The 21,430-nt window shown below is 41.4% G+C and overlaps 1 long non-coding RNA gene across 1 annotated transcript in view; it reads right to left on the reverse strand.

Moving 5' to 3' along the window:
* Window positions 1–424: 424 nt before the first annotated feature.
* The window catches only part of LOC134342719 (uncharacterized), an 83,807-nt gene continuing 62,801 nt past the window's right edge, over window positions 425–21,430 (reverse strand). Inside the window, exon 3 of the long non-coding RNA XR_010017083.1 lies at window positions 425–553. This is a non-coding gene — a long non-coding RNA (uncharacterized LOC134342719). The remainder of the gene's footprint in view (window positions 554–21,430) is intronic.

Here is a 21,430-nt window from a genome sequence, read left to right on the forward strand (position 1 = left end):
TCAGGCTCTAGTGCCTTTAAATCTTCCAATCTTAAAGTCTTGGGCAAGCTGGATTCCTCCACAGACACTGCTTATTTAAACAAGCACAAGTTCTGGAAAGTGCTTAATGGAAACATTTCCCTGTATCTTGTAATTTTTTTTATTATAAACATATCTTGTAAGTATGTCACTAATTTATTATTTTGTTCTGCAAAGGACATGTATGACACTGATAATGAGGCACTTACATTCCAGAATGCCAAGGTGGGTTTTGAACTTATGTCCCTGGATGAATAATGTAGATCTCTTCAGATGAGTTTAGTAACTTAAAATATTACAATTCCATATTGAGCATAGTGTACGCATTAATCACCATTACTTAGAACATTAAATACAGTACAACAATGCAAGCAACAAGTTGTGTAAACGGGCAAAAAAGTTGGCATGTACGTTGTGGGCTGAGTGTCTGCTTCTTTTTTTTGTGTGGCTCCATGATGTATGAGTTCTCCCTCTTTTAGCAGCTTTCTGAGTAGTTGCTGGCATCCTCTGTAGAATTCAGCAACTTGGAAGAACCCTAGAAAGTTCAGAATCAGACTCAGGTTTATTATCAACGGTATGTGTCGTGAAATTTGTTAAGTTAGCAGTTCAATGCAATACATAATAAAAAATAATAATAATAATAAATAAGTAAATAAATCAATTACAGTATACATATGTCGAATAGATTAAAAATCGTGCAAGACAGAAGTAATATATATTAAAAAAGTGAGATAGTGTTCACGGGTTCAATGTCCATTTAGGAATTGGATGGCAGAGGGGAAGAAACGGTTTCTGGATCGCTGAGTGTGTGTCTTCAGGCTTCTGTACCTCCTACCTGATGGTAACAGTGAGAAAAGGGCATGCCCTGGGTGCTGGAGGTCCTTAACAATAGATGCTGCTTTTCTGAGACACCGCTCCTTAAAGATGTCCTGGGTACTTTGTAGACTAGTACCCAAGATGGAGCCGACTAAATTAACAACCCTCTGCAGCTTCTTTCGGTCCTGTGCAGTAGTTCCTCCCCACCCTTCCCGCCCACCAGACAGTGATGCAGCCTGTCAGAATGCTCTCTATGTTACATCTATAGAAGTTTTTGAATGTATTTGTTGACATACCAAATCTCTTCAAACTCCTAATGAAGTATAGCTGCTGTCTTGCCTTCTTTATAACTACATTGATATGTTGGGACCAGGTTAGGTCCTCAGAGATCTTGACACCCAGGAACTTGAAACTGCTCACTCTCTGCTCTTCTGACCCCTCTATGACGATTGGTATGTATCTCTTCATCTTACCCTTCCTGAAGTCCACAATCAGCTCTTTCGTTTTACTGACATTGAATGCCAGGTTGTTGCTGTGACACCACTCCACTAGTTGGCATATCTCACTCCTTTACGTCCTCTCATCAGCACCTGAGATTCTACCAGCAAAGGTTGTATCATCAGCAAATTTATAGATGTTATTTGAGCTATGCCTAGCCGCACAGTCATGGGTATATAGACACACACCCCTGAGGTGTGCTGGTGTTTATCGTCAGTGACACTATAGCATAATCTTAGCAATAGTCACCAGAATTCACAGCAGTTAGTGTGCGCGCTGTGGATGACTTCCTGCTGCTGATTAAGGAGAAATTATTAAACAAGTAGTGACTTCACCTTGCACTCTGATGAAAAGCTGAGTTCCATGAAGGGTTTTGAGAAACAAAATTACAAAGGGCTCTATGTTGTTTATTTAACACAATGCCATTCAATCAGATAATTCCAAATTTTCCCTTCATCAATTCTCAACAGCATTAGGAAAAATTTGATTAGCTTTATTTGTCACCTGTAATTCAAGATATTGAAACATACAGTGAAATGGATGTGTTAACAACAAACGCAGTCCGAAGAAATGCTGAGGACAGCCTGCAAGTGTTTCCACAAAGTATGCCCACGGCTTACTAACTCATGCACCTTTGGAATGAGGGAGGAAACCAGAGCAGCTATCATGCTGCCCTATCTGAGGGCATATATCTGAAGGGATGTATCTGAGTCACAGAATGCGCAGATCAGTATTAAGAAAACAGGCTGTCACAGTGCTTTAATAACTTAAGGAATCATGCCCGAACAGATTGCAAGCCAACAGTTGGAACATAATCTTAGGTAAATCCTCTTTATTTGGTCTGATTACCAGCTTCCCTCCTGATGCCGTAACCACTTCAATTTCAAAAGAGCAACTTACCTACACAATCCATCTGCACCATCGCAGGGTCCTCAGACACAGGTTCCTCCTTGACCACTCCTGTCATCGAGACTAATTGCAAGACCAATTGACTACTGGCCACATACCAGTTCTACCATTAATAACAACCTGCAGTTATCAATATTACTTGCTAGAAACTCTACCTAGGTTATCAACTAACAGTTAACTTACCTTTAAATTTAAAACCTATTCTACGCTGTCCCAGCTAGCAATTCTACCATCTACTGTTCCCAGTCAGCTGGGAAATCCATTACTTCTGTTTCTCTATCACTGGCAAATCCTAATCCTAACCTAAGCACAGCCCTGGCTCCATCCCCAACAGAGCAAAACTTAAGAGGCATTTAGACAGAAAAATGAACTGGCAAGGATTGAGGAATATGGGGCCATGAGCAGGCAGATGATATTAATTTAAACTGGCATCATGGTTGGTCTGTTTTGTGTTGTTTTATGTTCTATTTCAGTCCCAAAGGGACTTTTCTTTGAAGCTTTGTCAAGTGTATGAGTTCCATCCAAAAGAACACAGTGCAGTAGACCTCATGCTCAATTGAATTCTCCAGAACCGACTCTGACAAAATGCATTGGCTGAAGACAAAATATCAGAGTAACATACCTTTAGAAGGTCCAACCTATTTCTAGGTAATGATTATTTTTAAAGTGGCTGGTAACCAGATCCAAGTGCTTTTTTAAAAAAAAATTATGCAAAGACAATTGTAATAAGATTTTAACTTTGTGCTTATGCTTTTTTCTTATGTTCAGGTTTTTCTGGACTGCGAAATGCCCATCTGCAAGTGTCGGCTGTCTACTTGGTGTCAGGCCTACTCAATTAATGAACAGCACCCCTCTTCTCACAGGACTTTCCAGGCAAACAAAGGAACTGAGGCATCTGTTATGTTACCTTGTTCTTTCCCAATATCCGCAGAGTGAAGCAATCCTTCCAGGTGAAACAATTTGCATAGTGAGTTGCATTTAGTGCTAAAAATGTGATCTCCTCTGCATTAGAGAAACCAAGTACAGATTGAGTGACTGCTTTGCAAAACAACATTCTTCAGTTGACAAGGACAACTTTGAGCTTCCAGCTGCCTATCACCTTAACTGACCACCCCACTCTGTCCTCCTTGTCTTTGACTGCCCACATTGCTCCATTGATGTACAATTTGAGCACCTAATCTTACATCTGGGTCATTTGCACCCATTGCGCTTTACATAGAACACAGAACAGTACTAAATACAAAAAAGGTCAACCATGCTGTTGTGCAGGAGAGAAGGAGGGTGAAGAGAAATGCGGTAGTCGTGGGAGATTCCATAGTCAGGGGAACAGACAAGAGATTCTGTGAGCCTGACAGAGATACCCGCATGGTGTGTTGCCTCCCAGGTGCCAGGGTACGGGATGTCTCGGATCGGGTCCTGAATATTCTAAAGGGGGAGGGTGAGCAGCCATTTGTCTTGGTACATGTTGGTACCAATGACATAGATAGGACAAAGGAGGAGGTCCTGAAGAGAGATTTCCAGGAGTTAGGAAGGAAGCTGAGAAGCCGGACCTCCAGGGTAGTAATCTCAGGATTGCTACCTGTGCCACGTGCTAGCGAGGGCAAGAGTAGTCGGATCAGGCAGATGGATGCCTGGCTGAGAGACTGGTGTAGGGGGCAGGGCTTCAGATTCTTGGATAATTGGGATCTCTTCTGGGGGAAGTATGACCTGTTCAAAAAGGACAGGTTACACCTGAACCCGAAGGGGACCAATATCCTGGAGGGAAAGTTTAATAGAGCTGTTAGGGAGGGTTTAAACTAATTTGGCAGGGGGATGAGAACCGGAATGATAGAGCGGAGGAAGGGGAAAACAGAAATAAATCTAAGATAGTGAGCAGTAAAGACGTCAGGAAAGACAGGCAGGTGACGGGGCAAATGTGTAGCCATTGGGATGAGTTGCAGTGCAATAACATTGCAGTGAAATCAAAGCAAAAAGTATCAAATACTGGTCTTAAGGTGTTGTACTTAAATGCACGCAGCATAAGAAATAAGGTGGATGATCTTGTTGTACAGCTACAGATTGGCAGGTATGATATTGTGGCCATCACTGAGACCTGGCGAAAGGATGCATGTCTCTGGGAGCTGAACGTCCAAGGATACATGGTGTATCGGAAGGATAGGAAGGTAGGCAGAGGGGCAGGCGTGGCTTTATTGGTAAGAAATCATATTAAATCATTAGAAAGAGGTGATGTAGGATCGGAAGGTGCAGAATCTTTATGGGTTGAGCTAAGGAATAGCAGGGGTAAAAGGACCCTGATGGCAGTTATTTATAGGCCTCCAAACAGCTGCAGGGATGTGGACTACAAATTACAACTGGAAATAGAAAAGGCTTGTCAGAAGGGCAGTGTTATGATAATTGTGGGGGATTTTAACATGCAAGTGGATTCGGAAAATCAGTTCGGCACTGGATCTCAAGAGAGAGAATTTGTAGAACGTCTGCGAGATGGCTTTTTAGAACAGCTTGTTGTTGAGCCCATTAGGGGATCGGCTGTACTGGATTGGGTATTGTGTAATGAACCGGAGGTGATTGGAGAGATTGAGGTGAAAGAACCCTTAGGAGGCAGTGATCATAACATGATTGAGTTCACTGTGAAATTTGAAAAAGAGAAGCCGAAATCTGATGTGTCGGTGTTTCAGTGGAGTAAAGGAAACTACAGTGGCATGAGAGAGGAACTGGCCAAAGTTGACTGGAAAGAGACACTGGCGGGAAAGACGGCAGAGCAGCAGTGGCTGGAGTTTATGCGAGAAATGAGGAATGTGCAAGACAGGTATATTCCAAAAAAGAAGAAATTTTCGAGTGGAAAAAGGATGCAACCGTGGTTGACAAGAGAAGTCAAAGCCAAAGTTAAAGCTAAGGAGAGGGCATACAAGGAAGCAAAAATTAGTGGGAAGACAGAGGATTGGGAAGTCTTTAAAATCTTACAAAAGGAAACCAAGAAGGTCATTAAGAGAGAAAAGATTAACTATGAAAGGAAACTAGCAAATAATATCAAAGAGGATACTAAAAGCTTTTTCAAGTATATAAAGAGTAAAAGACAGGTGAGAGTAGATATAGGACAGATAGAAAATGATACTGGAGAAACTGTAATGGGAGATGAGGAGATGGCAGAGGAACTGAACAAGTATTTTGCATCAGTCTTCACTGAGGAAGACAGCAGGATACCGGACACTCAAGGGTGGCAGGGAAGAGAAGTGTGCGCAGTCACAATTACGACAGAGAAAGTACTCAGGAAGCTGAATAGGCTAAAGGTTGATAAATCTCCCGGACCAGATGGAATGCACCCTTGTGTTCTGAAGGAAGTAGCTGTGGAGATTGCGGAGGCATTAGCGATGATCTTTCAAAAGTCGATAGATTCTGACATGGTTCCGGAAGACTGGAAGATTGCAAATGTCACTCCGCTATTTAAGAAGGGGGCAAGGAAGCAAAAAGGAAATTATAGACCTGTTAGCTTGACGTCGGTGGTTGGGAAGTTGTTGGAGTCGATTGTCAAGGATGAGGTTACAGAGTACCTGGAGGCATATGACAAGATAGGCAGAACTCAGCATGGATTCCTTAAAGGAAAATCCTGCCTGACAAACCTATTACAATTTTTTGAGGAAATTACCAGTAGGCTAGACAAGGGAGATGCAGTGGATATTGTATATTTGGATTTTCAGAAGGCCTTTGACAAGGTGCCACACATGAGGCTGCTTAACAAGATAAGAGCCCATGGAATTACAGGAAAGTTACATACGTGGACAGAGTGTTGGCTGATTGGCAGGAAACAGAGAGTGGGAATAAAGGGATCCTGTTCTGGTTGGCTGCCGGTTACCAGTGGTGTTCCACAGGGATCAGTGTTGGGGCTGCTTCTTTTTACATTGTACATCAACGATTTGGATTATGGAATAGATGGCTTTGTGGCTAAGTTTGCTGACGATACGAAGATAGGTGGAAGGGCCGGTAGTGCTGAGGAAACGGAGAGTCTGCAGAGAGACTTGGATAGATTGGAAGAATGGGCAAAGAAGTGGCAAATGAAGTACAATGTTGGAAAGTGTATGGTTATGCACTATGGCAGAAAAAATAAATGGGCAGACTATTATTTAAATGGGGAAAGAATTCAAAGTTCTGAGATGCAACGGGACTTGGGAGTCCTCGTACAGGATTCCCTTAAAGTTAACCTCCAGGTTGAGTCGGTAGTGAAGAAGGCGAATGCAATGTTGGCATTCATTTCTAGAGGAATGGAGTATAGGAGCAGGGATGTGATGTTGAGGCTCTATAAGGCGCTGGTAAGACCTCACTTGGAGTACTGTGGGCAGTTTTGGTCTCCTTATTTAAGAAAGGATGTGCTGACGTTGGAGAGGGTACAGAGAAGATTCACTAGAATGATTCCGGGAATGAGAGGGTTAACATATGAGGAACGTTTGTCCGCTCTTGGACTGTATTCCTTGGAGTTTAGAAGAATGAGGGGAGACCTCATAGAAACATTTCGAATGTTAAAAGGCATGGACAGAGTGGATGTGGCAAAGTTGTTTCCCATGCTGGGGGAGTCTAGTACGAGAGGGCATGACTCAAGGATTGAAGGGCGCGCTTTCAGAACAGAAATGCGAAGAAATTTTTTTAGTCAGAGGGTGGTGAATCTATGGAATTTGTTGCCACGGGCAGCAGTGGAGGCCAAGTCATTGGGTGTATTTAAGGCAGAGATTGATAGGTATCTGAGTAGCCAGGGCATCAAAGGTTATGGTGAGAAGGCGGGGCAGTGGGACTAAATAGGATAAAATGGATCAGCTCATGATAAAATGGCGGAGCAGACTCGATGGGCTGAATGGCCTACTTCTACTCCTTTGTCTTATGGTCTTATGGTCTTATGTCTGCACCAACCATGATGACAATTTAATTTAATCTCATCTGCCTGCACATGGTCCCATGTCCCTCAATTCCTTGTCTGTTCATATCTCCAACTAAATGACTCTTAAGTGCTCCTATTATATCCACTTCTATCACCTTCCCTCGCAACGGATTCCAAGCATACAGCACTTTGTGTGAAAAATCTTGCCTTACAAATCTCCTTTAAACTCTCTCCCTTCACTTTAAACCCAAACCCCCTAGTGTTTGACATTTCCACTGTAGGAAATGTATCTAGCCTATTTATGTCTCTCATGATTTTATGTACTTCTATCACATTACCCATTAGCCTTTGACATTCGAAAGAAAACAATGCTTCTGTGCGCTTTCTAAACCCTTCTTCTTTCCTACAGGTTTGTAACCAGAAATGCAACAAAATCACAAAAGTGGCCTAATCAAAGTTTTATACAGTTGTAACATGATTTCACATCTTTTATCCTCAGTGTCCAAATTGGTGAAGACCAATTTTCCCTCTAATTTTTAGTAGTCAGTGTGCGCAAAAATCTTATGTTGTGCAAATTTTTTTCCTGTGACAAAAGTATGTGCGCACTGAATGCACACTTGGCACAGTTTATGTAAGTTTACAAAACATTTGACATAAAACTGCACAGAATAACAACAAAATAACATACATACTTAAGTCACTCAGTTATTTTATCTCTCTCCTGTCTTTGGCATTTACCCATTCTTTATAAACTCTATCTAGACTAATAGAACTTCTATCCAATTGATAGCTTTTGATTCTCATTAATATACCCAAATGGCATTCACCTAAATGGTTTATCAGCTTGTTTTTGAGCTGATTCACTAGGCTAAAACCTCGCTCACAGTCCGCACTAGACACAAGAAAGGTTCCCCCAATGTCCATCAACTGTGCAAGGTCGCAAAACTGTTCATTTTGAAGTACAAATGCCACCATTGGAGCAAAGTTTGAAATTGGTTTGGATTTAATTTTTTCTTGCACAGAAAATTTGAAATCATTAAACTGGTTAACTATTACAATATTTTCAGCTAGAAAATCATGATATTTTAGACATAAGGCATTAACTTGTTCATCGCCAAATGTGAAGTCACAATCTGCAATTGCGGAGAAATCAAAAGCTGACCATTCTTGTACCTCAACTTTAATCTCCTTTGGGTTTGATTGTCTTCACTCTCGCTCATCTGCACTCAACCGTAACATGCATAGCACTCCTGTAACAGGTAATGGCAGGTTCTGTTGCCTGACCTTTTGTACACCATCCAAATGCGATTTACTTGCCAAATGTCGCTTCAAAAAGTCAAGTTTCCAAATATCATCCCATTTCTTTCCACTAGCAAGTTCTCAAGCAACTTTCGCATCACGATGATACAAAGTTTCCGAATCATACATAAATATTTCTCATAGCTGAACGTTCATGACCTCATGAGCTTTCGGTGTAGCAGTTTCTACTATTTTGTTAAGCCATTCAACTTTAAACAAATTTGCAGTTCTTTTGCGCTTCACGCCCTTCGCGTCTTTTGAATTCAACATAGTGAATCAATATTCTTTTCCAATGAAAACTTAGTAAGCTATCTACAGGATTTGAAACAGACCTTTATAAATTTTATGATATGAACACTGTCCGCCAAACATGGCTGCCGCCGTGATGCAGCTGTACAAAGCGGAACAGGATAGGTGAGGTGACGTAAATTTGTGATGTGCATTGTGGTATTTGAAAAACCAACTAACTAGTTAACAGAAACAGTCAGCTAAAATATTATTTTCAGTAAGTATAATTATTAATTACTACATTATTTTAGGTAACTAACTTTATGTGCACACATTAATTTCCTTTGTGCGCTGGTTGAAAAACGTATGTGCATGCGCACATGCGCACAGCTTAGAGGGAACTATGGTGAAGACTTAATATTAACTGTTCTTTCTAGACATGTTGCAGTATGTATCTTTTAATTTGAGCTTTTTATCTATATATGTACATAACTGGCAGCTTTTATAGCAATTTGTCGCCTTGAATGCACACACCACAGATATTTCCTCTGTTCTCTTCATGTTTCCCCTCTCTCAACTTAAAGCATCTTGTTTTTTTTTTCTCCTTTTCCAGTTCTGATGAAGGATTATCAGCTTGAAATATTGACTCCATTTCTCCCCTTACAAATGCTATTTGATCTGCTGACTGCTTTAGCATTTTCTGTTTTTGTTTCAAATTTCTAGCATTTGCAGTTCTTCACCCAACTAATGTTCTAAAAGCCTTAGCACTGCTAAATTAAATCACATGCCATTCCACAGTGTCAGCTTTTCTATAGAAAACTATCCTACAGAATGTGCCTTGGTGTTTTATTGTTTCAATCTATTTTCTCTGTATTGTATATCTAATATGGTTTGTGAACAACAATTGTTCCCTTGAGCTATTGCCACTTTCAGGATTGTTTCACGTGACTAATTGCTCCCTGGGCTGTAGGAATGCACCTAGAGGTAGGCTGTTTTGAACCTTCAATTAAAATGCACATTATTTTTGTGCCTCATGTGAATTAGCCTGTGCACTCTCAAAGTACTTTATTAGTAGTTCAGAATGACCAAACACCTAAAAGTTTTCTCTTCCTGGTGGCCCTGTATCAGCAATATACCAGTGGTAGTGGATCATAGATTATTTCTGTTGATTTTATTTCCCAACTGACCTCCATATGATTTCCAGCATTCATAGAAGGAGACCATTCAACCATTCAGTTTAGCAGCTGACAGAACTACCTCATTCCACCTCCCCACCCCCAACACAACTCATTTCCCCTGTAATCTATTCAGCCCATATTTCCAACATTGTACCAGGTACTTGCAATAAGGGTGACTTACAGCTGTCAATTAACTGATGAACTTGAACCTGCACCTCTAGATTAGGAAGGAAACCAGAGCATCTAGAAGAAATCCATGCAGTTCAGGGAGCATGTGCAAGCTGCACACAGACAGTATTGGCGATGAAGTTTACAGCCAGGTTGCTGGGGAACTGTAAGACCTTCTAGATGTGCCACTCTACTGCAATTGCTACAACTGATATTTTTGACTTGCAGGTTGTAAAGTACCGTACGCACCATGACAGCTGCCTGACAAACCTCAGTGATACTCCTTTGAGGATCTAGAATGATCTAATACATCACTACGCCATTTGTTATGAGCAGTAATTTCTTGTTCACTTCAATGGCTGTATTTGAGCACATGCTTTGGACATGTAGCTGTAAATTAATTTTCAGCTGCATTTGGATCAGAAAAAATTCAAAACTTTTATAAAATTCTTCAGTAAGCGGAAGATAAGCCCCCATTAAACTGTTTGGATACTAAAGCTATCAGCAATAACACCTCATCTCTAAACCTGACTGGAATTACACAATGAAACTGTCAGAAAGGTGAAAGAGAAAACAGCCACCAGTACATTGCTCATACTTGTTCCAGTTCAGCCAAACAGAGCAATAAGGGGAAAATAGATTTGAACAATAACACATATGGGTATACCAAATATATTCCTAGTGACTCACACACATTGTGGAATGTAATGATTATTAAGGATCATTTTCTTGGTCTGTCATACCTTCTGAACCTTCATTTAGATTAACAGCTGTATTCTACTTCAAGAATGCACTGATGTTGTAGGACTCATTCAAAATTGCATTTTCATTGATAAGCAGGAGACGGCAGATAAATTCCTCTGAACCTCCTTTAGTTTACTTTATGATGACTGAACAAATCCATTCTTTTCTTTAAAATTCAAACTGGCAATTTTGTTGCTCATTGCAAATGATGGAGCACTGATTATATTATCTCATTTTGAGATGTGACTTTCTTCACTACATCCGTTTCAGAAGAAGATGGGGAACATTCTCCTTCAGGAAAATGTGAATCTGCTTGAGTGGACAATTTTGATGTATGGTGCAGCAGGGAATTTGCTCAGTGTTTTATCACCTGAACCATCATCAAGATCAACATCAGCCAGAATAACCAGAATTTCAGTTATCCAGATACTTGTGGAATTTGGGCACTCTATAGTCAAATCTTTTTTGTCCAGTTGTGAGTATCATTGCTCTAATTTGGAAATAAACCTTAATAGAAAACCAAATGATCATTTATCTGTATTCGCGACAGCGTCTGTCAGAACTACACTGGGACTGCAGCAACAGCTTTGATGGGGTGTAATGAATAAGGACATATGAATTCAGCAAGACTTACTTAGACAGCTTCTTGCATCTTTGAACATCGCCACCTTGCCTTGAGTCATGGCATCATGCAGAAATACAGCACAAATACAGGTACTTTGGCCCAAAAAATCCATGCTTAGCACAGTGTCCACAAAGTCACTTTCCGCGTTCGGCCTATGTCCCATTCCGTGTACCTGTCCAGTGTTTTTTAAATTATACTGTGGTACCTGCCTCCAGTACAGTTTGTTCCATATACTCAATACCTCCTGCATGAGAAATTTGCCACTCAGTTCCCTTTTAAATTTTTCCACTTTCATTCCTAAATCTATGCCCCCCCCCCCGCCACAGCTTTGGACTTCGTAGCCTGGCCAACCTCTCCGTATAACTCAGGCCCTCTGGTCCTGGCAACATCCTTGTAATTCTTTCACACACTCTTTCCAGTTTAATCGTATCTTTCCTATACTAATGTGACCAAAACTGTACACAGTGCTGCAAGTGGAACCTCACGAGCTTATACATTGGCAACATATTGTCCCAATTCCTCTACTCGGTTTCCTGACTGATGAAGGCCTCTGTGCTTAACATTGTTTTCACCACCCTGTCCATGACGTCTTTTTTAATGAATAATGCACTTGCATTCCCAATTTTCCCTCTTCCATTACAGTTCCTAGTGCACTACCATTCATGGTATAAGTCTGTCGCAGGTTTGACTTTCCAGCGTGCATCACCCTATACCTGTTCATATTGAAATCTATTTGCTAGTCCTCAGCCCACTTCCCTAACTGATCCAAGTCCACCTATAACCCACAATAAACTTTTTCACTATCAACAACACCTCTTAATTACATGTCATATACTTATACTTTTGAATCTAAATCATTTATATAAATGATGAATAACAGGAGTCCCAATACTCGTTCCTGTGGCACACCACTAGTCACCAGCTTCCATTGTGAGAAATAACCTTCAGCCACTACTCTCTGCTTTCCATCTCTGAGACAATTTTGAACCCACCAAACTAGCTTTCTGTGGATTCCACAGAACCTAACCTTGCAGACTAGCCTACCATGTGGAACCTTGTCCAAGGCTTGCTAATGTCCAACAAGAAAACCTCCACTGCTCTAATTTCATCTACCTTTTTGATTACCTTCCCAAAAAGCTCCAAAGGTTTGATAAGTCACAGCTTCCTATGCACAAAGCCTGCTAATTATTCCTAATCAGACTCTGTCCACACAAATGTGGGAGTAAAAGAGTCCTTCTCTGGTTAGCTGCCAGTGACTAGTGGTTTTCTGCAGGGGTTGGTGTTGGGACCGTTTCTTTTATGCTGCATATCAATGATTTAGCTGATGGAGTAGATGGCTTTGTTGCCAAGTTTCCAGATGATACGAAGATTGGTGGAGGGGCAGGTAGTGTTGAGGAAACAGGAAGGCTGTAAAGGACTTAGACAGATTAGTAGAATGGGTAAGAAAGTGGTGAATCAAATACAGTGTTGGAAAATGTGTAGTCATGTACTTTGGCAGAAGAAATGAATGTGCAGTCTATTATCTAAATGGGGAAAAAAGCCAAAAATTTGAGAAACAAAGGGACTTGGGAGTCATTGTGTAGAACACCCTAAAGGTTAACTGCAGTTCAGTCGGTGGTTCGCATTCTAGAGGTCCAGAAAACAAGAGCAGGAATGTGATGCTGAGGCTTTATAAGGCACTGGTGAGGCCTCACTTTAAGTATTGTGAACAATTTTGGGCTTCTTATCTAAGAAAAGATGTGCTGGCATTGGAGAAGTTTCAGAGTAGGCACACAAGAATGATTCCAGGAAAGAAAGGGTTATCATATGAGGAATGTCTGATGGCTCTGTATTCCTTGGAATTTAGAAGGATGTGGGGGGAGGGATCTCATTGAATCATTTTGAATATTGAAAGGCCTAGACAGGGTAGATGTGGAAAGGGTGTTTCCTATGGTGGGGGAGCCTAGGGCAAGAGGGCACAGCCTCAGGATAGAGGGACGTCCATTTAAAACAGAAATATGGAGAAATTTGTTCAGTCAGAGAATGATGAATTTGTGGAATTTGTTACCACATTCAGCTATGGAGGCCAGATCATTTTGAGTGTATTTCAGGCAGAGCTTGACAGGATCTTGATTGGCCATGGCATTAAAGGTTACAGGGAGTGGGGCAGAGGAGGGGAGAAAAAAGGTTCAGCCATGATTGAATGGCGGAACAGAACCGATGGGCCAAATGGCCTAATTCTGCTCCTATGTCTTATGGTCTTATGGTTAAATGCAGGTAGGTCCTGCCCCTCAGAATTACCTCCAGTAACATCCCCACTACTCATATCAGCTGACTGAGCTACAGTTCCCTGGCTTGCTCTAACTATCCTTCTCAAACTATAGAACAATTTATCCTCTTTCCGTTCTTTGGGAACTTCACTAGTAACTAATGATGAAGCAAATATTTGACAAGGGCCTCTGCAATTTTCTCCCTAGCCTCCAACAAAGTCAAGGATGCATTCAGTCAGGCCCTGGGGATTTATCCACCTTAAGGTGCAAATATCTTCGCCTTGGTATCATGGATTTTCTCCAAAGCATTTCCACTAGTTTCCCTTAATTCTTGAACAACAATGATTTTCTCCTCAGTAAACACTAAGGAGCAATATTCATTAAAATTATCCATTTCCTGTGGCTCAAGACACAGGTGGCCCTGCTGATCTTTGAGCAGACTTACTCTCTCCCTAGCCAGCTTTTTACTCTTAATATAGCTATAGGACCTCATGGGATTTTCCTTAATTTCATCTCTCTTTGTAGTACAGTAAATCATGAAGTGGACCTCATGCGGTACTTGAAGATGGTAGGCAGGAACAATTGATACTGGCTGAGTATCACAAAACTAGCCCTCAATGTTATAGAACTAGATCAGATTAAATGCATCTGGCACTATTAATTTGTCTTGAATGAGTCCTTCAGCATTCATCTCATAACCAGAACAGATTATACCTTAAAGGCACACCAAGCTTTTCCTTGATTATATTTCTAATTCTAGAAATCAACAAGATACTGGTCGACCTTCACTAATCCGATCACCTGTAATCCGGTTCCTTCGATAATCCGGCACTGATTATGCTTAATGGGATCCTTCTGTAATTCGGCATTTTCACTAATCCGGCACTCCTCAGGTCTCAATGGTGCCGGATTAGTGAAGGTTGGCATGTACAACTTACTGACTTTTTGTATGTCCCTTTTCTAATTTCTAAACACCAAGCAGTCAACTAGATGACCTATTGTTGTCTATTTAATATTTCAGTAACATTTGAGTAATATTGTAAATATATTGTTTGATTAAGCATTCTTTGTTGTTTACATAATTCATTATGGGTTATATGTAAAAGTACGTGAAAGGCATATGTCATTATGCCACCACATTATCAGAGCAAGTCTCAGAAATGTAAAAATGCAACAAACATGCAACTCCTAGCCCCATGTTTTTCTTTTGATTAGTTTTATGTTTTGGAAGTACAAAACATAATGGTGGTGATGAGTATGTTTTAAAATGAACCTCGGATGAAAACCTACCTGTTGAAGCACAGCAAGATGTTCAAGTAAAAAATGTTCAAGCATGTTTTTTCTTCAAAAGCAGAGAAAGAAACATTCAAGTAAAAAAAAAAGCATAGCACTTTTTTTCTTCTGAAGCGGGGAGGGAAAGATGGTTGTTAAAAAAAGGCTGGATGAAATTCATGGGTTGAAAAACAGTGAGGAGATAGTAATAATAATATTTTTTGTAAGAAACCAGAGATGGCTGGCTACGTTGGAAAGATAGACATGTTCAATCGCACAGCAGTTAACTGGTTTATGTATACGGAAAAAAATTCAGCAATATTTTAAAGGAAACGGACTAGCTTATGAGAAACAAGTGCCAGTTTTACTGAATGCATTAGGTGGGAAAGCATACAGTTTGCTTAGATATTTAATTGCTCCAACCAAATCAGCCGAAATGAATTTGACTGATATTATGAATGTTGATTGCAGAATGTTTTAGGTTTCATAAGCAGAATCAAAAGGAAGAGGAATCCATTTTAGTGTATGTGGCTGACTTGAAGACGTCTAAGTGATGGGCTTAATAATGCCCACGAGAGATTGTTTAGTTCATGGCATCTTATAAGAAAGCATTCAATAAGGGCTTGTAACTGAGGCACAATTCACATTTAAAAGAGCAGATCAAATCACAGTATCAATAGAATCTGCAACCAGAGATGCAATTAACTTGCAGTCAGAAATGAAAGCGAACGTGAACAAAATTACATCTAAACAGAAATCTGCCTGGCTGAACAAGTTGTGTTATCATTGTAACAGGGACTCACATACACCAGACCAATGTAGATCTAAATGAGAAACTTTAGAAAATGCAACAAAATAGGATACATACAAAGATGCATGCCAGACAGACAAAAATAAATGGACTGCAGTGAGAAGAGAAAAAAGCTAAAAAGTTAAGCTGCAGTTTCAAAAAGAGCACTGATCTACATGCTGTTGATGAAAAATCTGATAATAATGAGAGTGACACAGAACTGGGTAGCCTTGAGATTTACAATGTGAAAACTAGCAAGAAGCAAGCAATATGGTTTACACCAGGAGTGAATGGCAAATTCATTAAAATGGAATTGGACACCAGATCAGCTGTTTCAGTCATTACACAAAATGAGATTGAACAGCATTTCAAAGATACTGAGGTGAAGCCTGCAGATAGCCAACTAAGAACTTATACTGGAGAAAAGATAACTTGTTGGAAAAACATTGGAACAGGTAAATACAACAACCAACAAGCCACATTCTGCTTGTATGTGGTAAAAACAGGAGGGCCAGCATTGTGGGGCCATAATTGGCTGAGACAATTACAACTTGATTGGAGATCCATCCACATCCCCTGCAGTAGAATCAATGTAAACTAATTAAGAAAGGTACAGAATGATACCAAAGCAGTGGTCAAGGATGGCATTGGAAAACTCAAACATATTAAGGGTATGCTGTGTACATACATCTACTGATGCTTCTGGAAACATCTTCAGTGAAGTTCCTGGAATCATCGGGTGTTTTGGGTCTTTCAACATCATACAACCTCCTCCAGGTGACCCAGCCGGGGCTGATCAGACCCCAGCTTGTGTCCAGATGGCTAGCTACTTATGACTCCATGGCTCCCCTCTTTTGAGCCACAGCCATCTTAAGGCCCTCTCTGCCACATCGGTGGTACTGCGGATGGCTCTCCTCTTCCTTTCTCCCTCGATACCCAAAATGCTGAAGGCTCTAACTAAAGAATGGGCTACGAATCCCCTACAACCAACCTCCACTGGGAGACACCTCGCTCTCCATCCAGCCTGCTGACAGTTGCCGACCAGTCCTGCGTACTTGGAGAGCTTCCTTTCAAAGGCCTCTTCTAAGCTATCTTCCCGTGGGACTGTCAGCTCCAGCAGCACCACTTGCTTAGTAGACTCAGACACTAGGACAATGTCCAGTCGCAGGGTGGTGGCTGCGATATGGTTGGGGAACTTCAGCTGCCGTTCGAGGTCCACCAACAGCTGCCAGTCCCTTGCAGAGGTCAGAATGCCTGCAGATGTTCTTTTGGCAGGTATTGGCTGCTCCCCAGCTCTGACAAAGGCAATGGTCTGCTTGGAGGGTCGGGACCGCTTCGCCCACTCAACTCCTGCGCTGACAGCTTCAGCGATGGTCTTCAGGATCTGATCATGCCTCCACCTGTACCGTCCCTCACCAAGTGCCCTTGCACAGCCGCTGAGGATGTGCTCCAGGGTTCCTTGCTTGGAGCACAGTGGGCACGCAGATGACTCTGCCTTGCCCCATGTGTGCAGGTTTGATGGGCTTGGAAGCACATCGTACACTGCCTGGATGAGAAGTTGGATGCGGTATGGTTCGGCTTTCCAAAGATCAGCCCAGGTCACTTTCCTCTCAACCGCATTCTCCCATCTTGTCCAAGCTCCCTGTTGCTTCATTCCCACTGCCTCACAGGCTCTCATCTCCTCCACTACTGCTCTCACCTCCTCCTGAACTAGACGACGCCTTTCCTTCCCTCTGGTGTCCATTTGGGGAGTTGGAAAGGATCCTAGCCCAGCTCGGCCTCGTGTGACCACTCCCACCAGCCTCCTGTGACGCAGCCTCGCCTCTGCCTCCTGAACAGCTTCCTCTGCCCTCTACTTCCTGCCAGTACTTACTTGGATCCCTGCTCTAGCCACCTTCGGGTCACTTGAATCCCTATACTGTAGCACTTCTCTGGCTCTTGTTACCTTGACTTCTTCCTCCAAGGATTTGAAGGGCAGTTGCAGTTCGATGCTGCTCAGGCTCTTTGGCAGCCCCAGCCATCTCCTGAGGTGGTTGCTAACCCTCCTCTCTAAAGTTTCGACTGTCGAGATCGGAACTGCATAGACGAGGAGGTGCCACAGGATTCTGGGAAGAATGCCATGCTGATACACCTAGGCTTTAAACTTCCCAGGTAGGCCAGACCTGTCCACAGATTTCAGCCAGCCATCCAACTCAGTGCAGGAAAATAATGTTAAATGAAAGTGCCAAAACCAAATTTTACAAAGCCGATCCAGTTCCTTATATCATCTGTGATAAAGAGGCCAGTGAGCTAGATTGCACGGAGGCTGAATGAATTCTTTCTCAGGATGAGTGAGGCCCATGGGCAATGCCAATCATCCCAGTAGCCAAGAAGAATAGATCTCTCAGGGTCTGTGGTGTTTATAAGATCACCATCACGTTCCCTTACCGCTGCAGAGAAAGATTGCACACGGATTGACAGAGAGGCCTTCAGTCTTGTTTGGGGAGTAAAACTTTTCAGCTAGTACTTGTGTGGGAGAGAGTTTACAATCATTATTGATCATCAACCATTGGTGTCTATTTTCAATCCACAGAAGGATGTTCCACTAACAGCAGCGATGGACCCTGTTTCTTGGAGGAAGTCATTACAAATTTGAATTCAAGAAGACAATTCATCATGGAAATGCTGTTGGATTGTCCCATTGACCCTTGGAGAAATTTACAAAAGAGGACATTCATCTTGATGTATTCTCCCTCATGGAAATCAAAAGTTTCCCTATCACGGCAGAGATGATCCAAAGGGAAAGCGGAAAAAGACCTCACACTGTCCCTGCTCTACATGGCCACTCAAAATGTTTGCAATGTGCACCACAAATCCTCATTTTAATAGCACAGGAATGGACTTACCCTTGACGTGTATCACGTTACCTGGGGATTGAGAGTTGTTCTACCATTCAAGCTGAGAGCTAGTGTTGGAGGAACTATATCCCTTTCATTTAAGCATGGTCAAAATGAAAGCATTGGCTTGAAGCTTTGTCTGGTGGCTTAGGACAGATCAGCAGATTGAACAGCTTGCCATGCACTGTTTGGGATGCCAACACATCCCACAGCAAGATATCTAGAATTGTCAGAACCAATTCCTGCAGTCCCTGACTCAACTCCTGCAACTACCACGGAGAAGGCCCCAGACCTGAGATTGTTTTCACAACCATAGGTCTCACTTGCCAAGTAGAGCGACCTCCCCTTGTCAATAAAGACATTATCCCACAAGAGTAAATCTACAGCGATTAAACCTTTAGACGTGAATGGGATAAATTAAAATTTACTAACCTATAGATGTCTATATAGTAGTTGTATTTTATAGTATGCTGTGTATATAGTTGAGATACATTCTATATTGAATTGTTTTTTTAGCTAAACAGGGCGAGTATGATATTTTAATATATCAGTAATATTTGAGTAATATTGTAAATATATTGTTTAAGCATTAATGTTTGTTTAAATAATTAATTGCAGGTTATATGTAAAAGTACATGAATGGCATACGTCATTACACCACCAAGTCATAAGTGCATTCCTCACGAAAGTAAAAACAAAGTAGGCACATAATTCCTGGCTCCCGTGTTTTCCTTTTGATTTATTTTGGAGTTACAATACATGGCACCTTGGATTCCTGGCAGACCTTGGATCACGTTATCTATTGTTCTCTGTGGAATGTTCGGAATTCCTGCTATCCCAGATGGTAGTCTATTACTTTGGAACAGTCTAAGGTGGACATTCATTATTGAGTACTCCTCTCACCCTTTCTCTGACTTGTAACTATGTGATATGTTGAGGGTTTTGAAGATTGCCTTACTCCTGACTGAGAAAACAAATCATCAATCAGAAAGACGGGGATATCAATTTACCTTTTTCTTTATTGATCACCTTGTCACCACAAATCCTAATAGTCCCATCTATCTTCACTACAGAAACAATCAGGGCAACCTATCAGGTAAAAACAGTTGAATGGCATCTCCTTCTGTAGTCTCATCAACTATAAGTCAAGCTTTTCTTTTGACACTAACTCACAGGTCATGCTGTGGAAAACTGAGGTGGAGCATTCTTTTTAGATGGATCTTGGCTTCAATATTTTGAATGCAGCCAAGTGTACCAAGAAATCCCTCTGGTACTCACCAAGCATAGCTGATACAGGTCCTTCATTCTCTCTACTGGTCTTACTTTATATTTACTAGCAATTCCAACTTACCAAATTTGGACAATTGTTCACATTTACCATTGTTAACTCATGCTTTGTACATACCCTTCACTTTGCTCCTATCCCTATTGTACGTACAAAGGACAATGGGTGATCTCTTCAGCTTCACTGTATCATATGCTTATTCTCAAATAAAGTACTAGCAACATCTCCTTCCAATATCAATGGATTCTGATATATGGAATGGACCCAAATGAACACTCTTCCATTTTCCTTCTTTTACAGCTTCTCAGAACCAAGTATGATGTATTTACACATCAGTTTTGTTGGCAGATGAGGCCAAAGTGGGAACTACAAAGTACAAAGTAAATTTATAACTGAAGTACATATGTGTCACCACATAGAACCCTAAGATTTGTTTTCCTGAGGGCTTACTCAGTCAGGAACCATGAGAGAATCAATGAAAGACCACACCCAACTGACGGACAAATAACCAATGCGTAAAAGACAGTAAACTGTGCAAATTCAAAAAAAAGAAATAAAAATAAACAAATAAGCAATAAATATCAAGAACATGAGATGAAGAGTTCTTGAAAGTGAGTCCATAGGTTGCGGGATCTCTTCAGCAAAGGAACAATTGAAGTTGAGTGAAGTTATCCCCTTTGGTTCAAGAGCCTGATGGTTGTGGGGCATTAATTGTTCCTGGACCTGGTGGTGTGAGTCCTGAGACTAAGGTTCCTGTATCTTCTTCCAAATGGTAGCAGCGAGAAGAGAGTATGTCCTGGGTGGTGGGGGTCCCTGATGATGGATGCTGCTTTCTTGCAACAGAGCTCTGGGTGGATGTGCTCAAAGTTGGGGAGGGCTTTACCCATGACGGATTGGGCTTTGTCCACTACTTTATGCAGGATTTTCAATTTAGGGGCATTAGTATTTCCATACCAGGCTGTGATGCAACCAGTGAAGTTACTCTCCACCACACATCTGTAGAAGTTTGCCAAAGATTTAGGTGCTATGTCAAATCTTCACAAACTCTTAAGAAAATAGAGACACTGTTGTGCTTTCTTCATAATTACATTTACGTGCTGGGCCAAGGCAGGTCTTCCAAAATGATAACGCAAAGAAATTACCCACTGCAGCAGAAGGGACTGCACCATCTTGTGAGGTGGTGTGCTTCATTCCCTTTTACTACAGAACTGCTGTGTGCTCCTGATGAATGACACTGAGATTGACAATACAGTCCCTGATGATGCTTGAAGCATTTGAAGCAATCATGACTAGAGATTCCCAAAAGTTAGTGATGATGTTGATGTTTTTCAAGAAAGCTATGACCACATACTTGATTTTTCTCCTCTGTTTGCCTTGTAGTCTCTTCCAAAGACTGACCTTAGATTAATGTGTCAGCTCAGGCCTGGCGTAGGGCCTGTGGAGTTGTCTACTCAACATAGCTGACTAATTAGGGGTCTCATTGCTGAAGTTATTGGCCTGGAGGAGTTTTAAGTTTATTGTTCTCATGGGTATAAACACACAAGGTGGAACTGCTGATATTCAGATACACTTAATGCTCTAGTGAAAAATACCACCAATTACTGCTGGGGG

This window comes from Mobula hypostoma, chromosome 1 (assembly GCF_963921235.1).
Source record: "Mobula hypostoma chromosome 1, sMobHyp1.1, whole genome shotgun sequence".
Classification (NCBI taxonomy): domain Eukaryota; kingdom Metazoa; phylum Chordata; class Chondrichthyes; order Myliobatiformes; family Myliobatidae; genus Mobula; species Mobula hypostoma.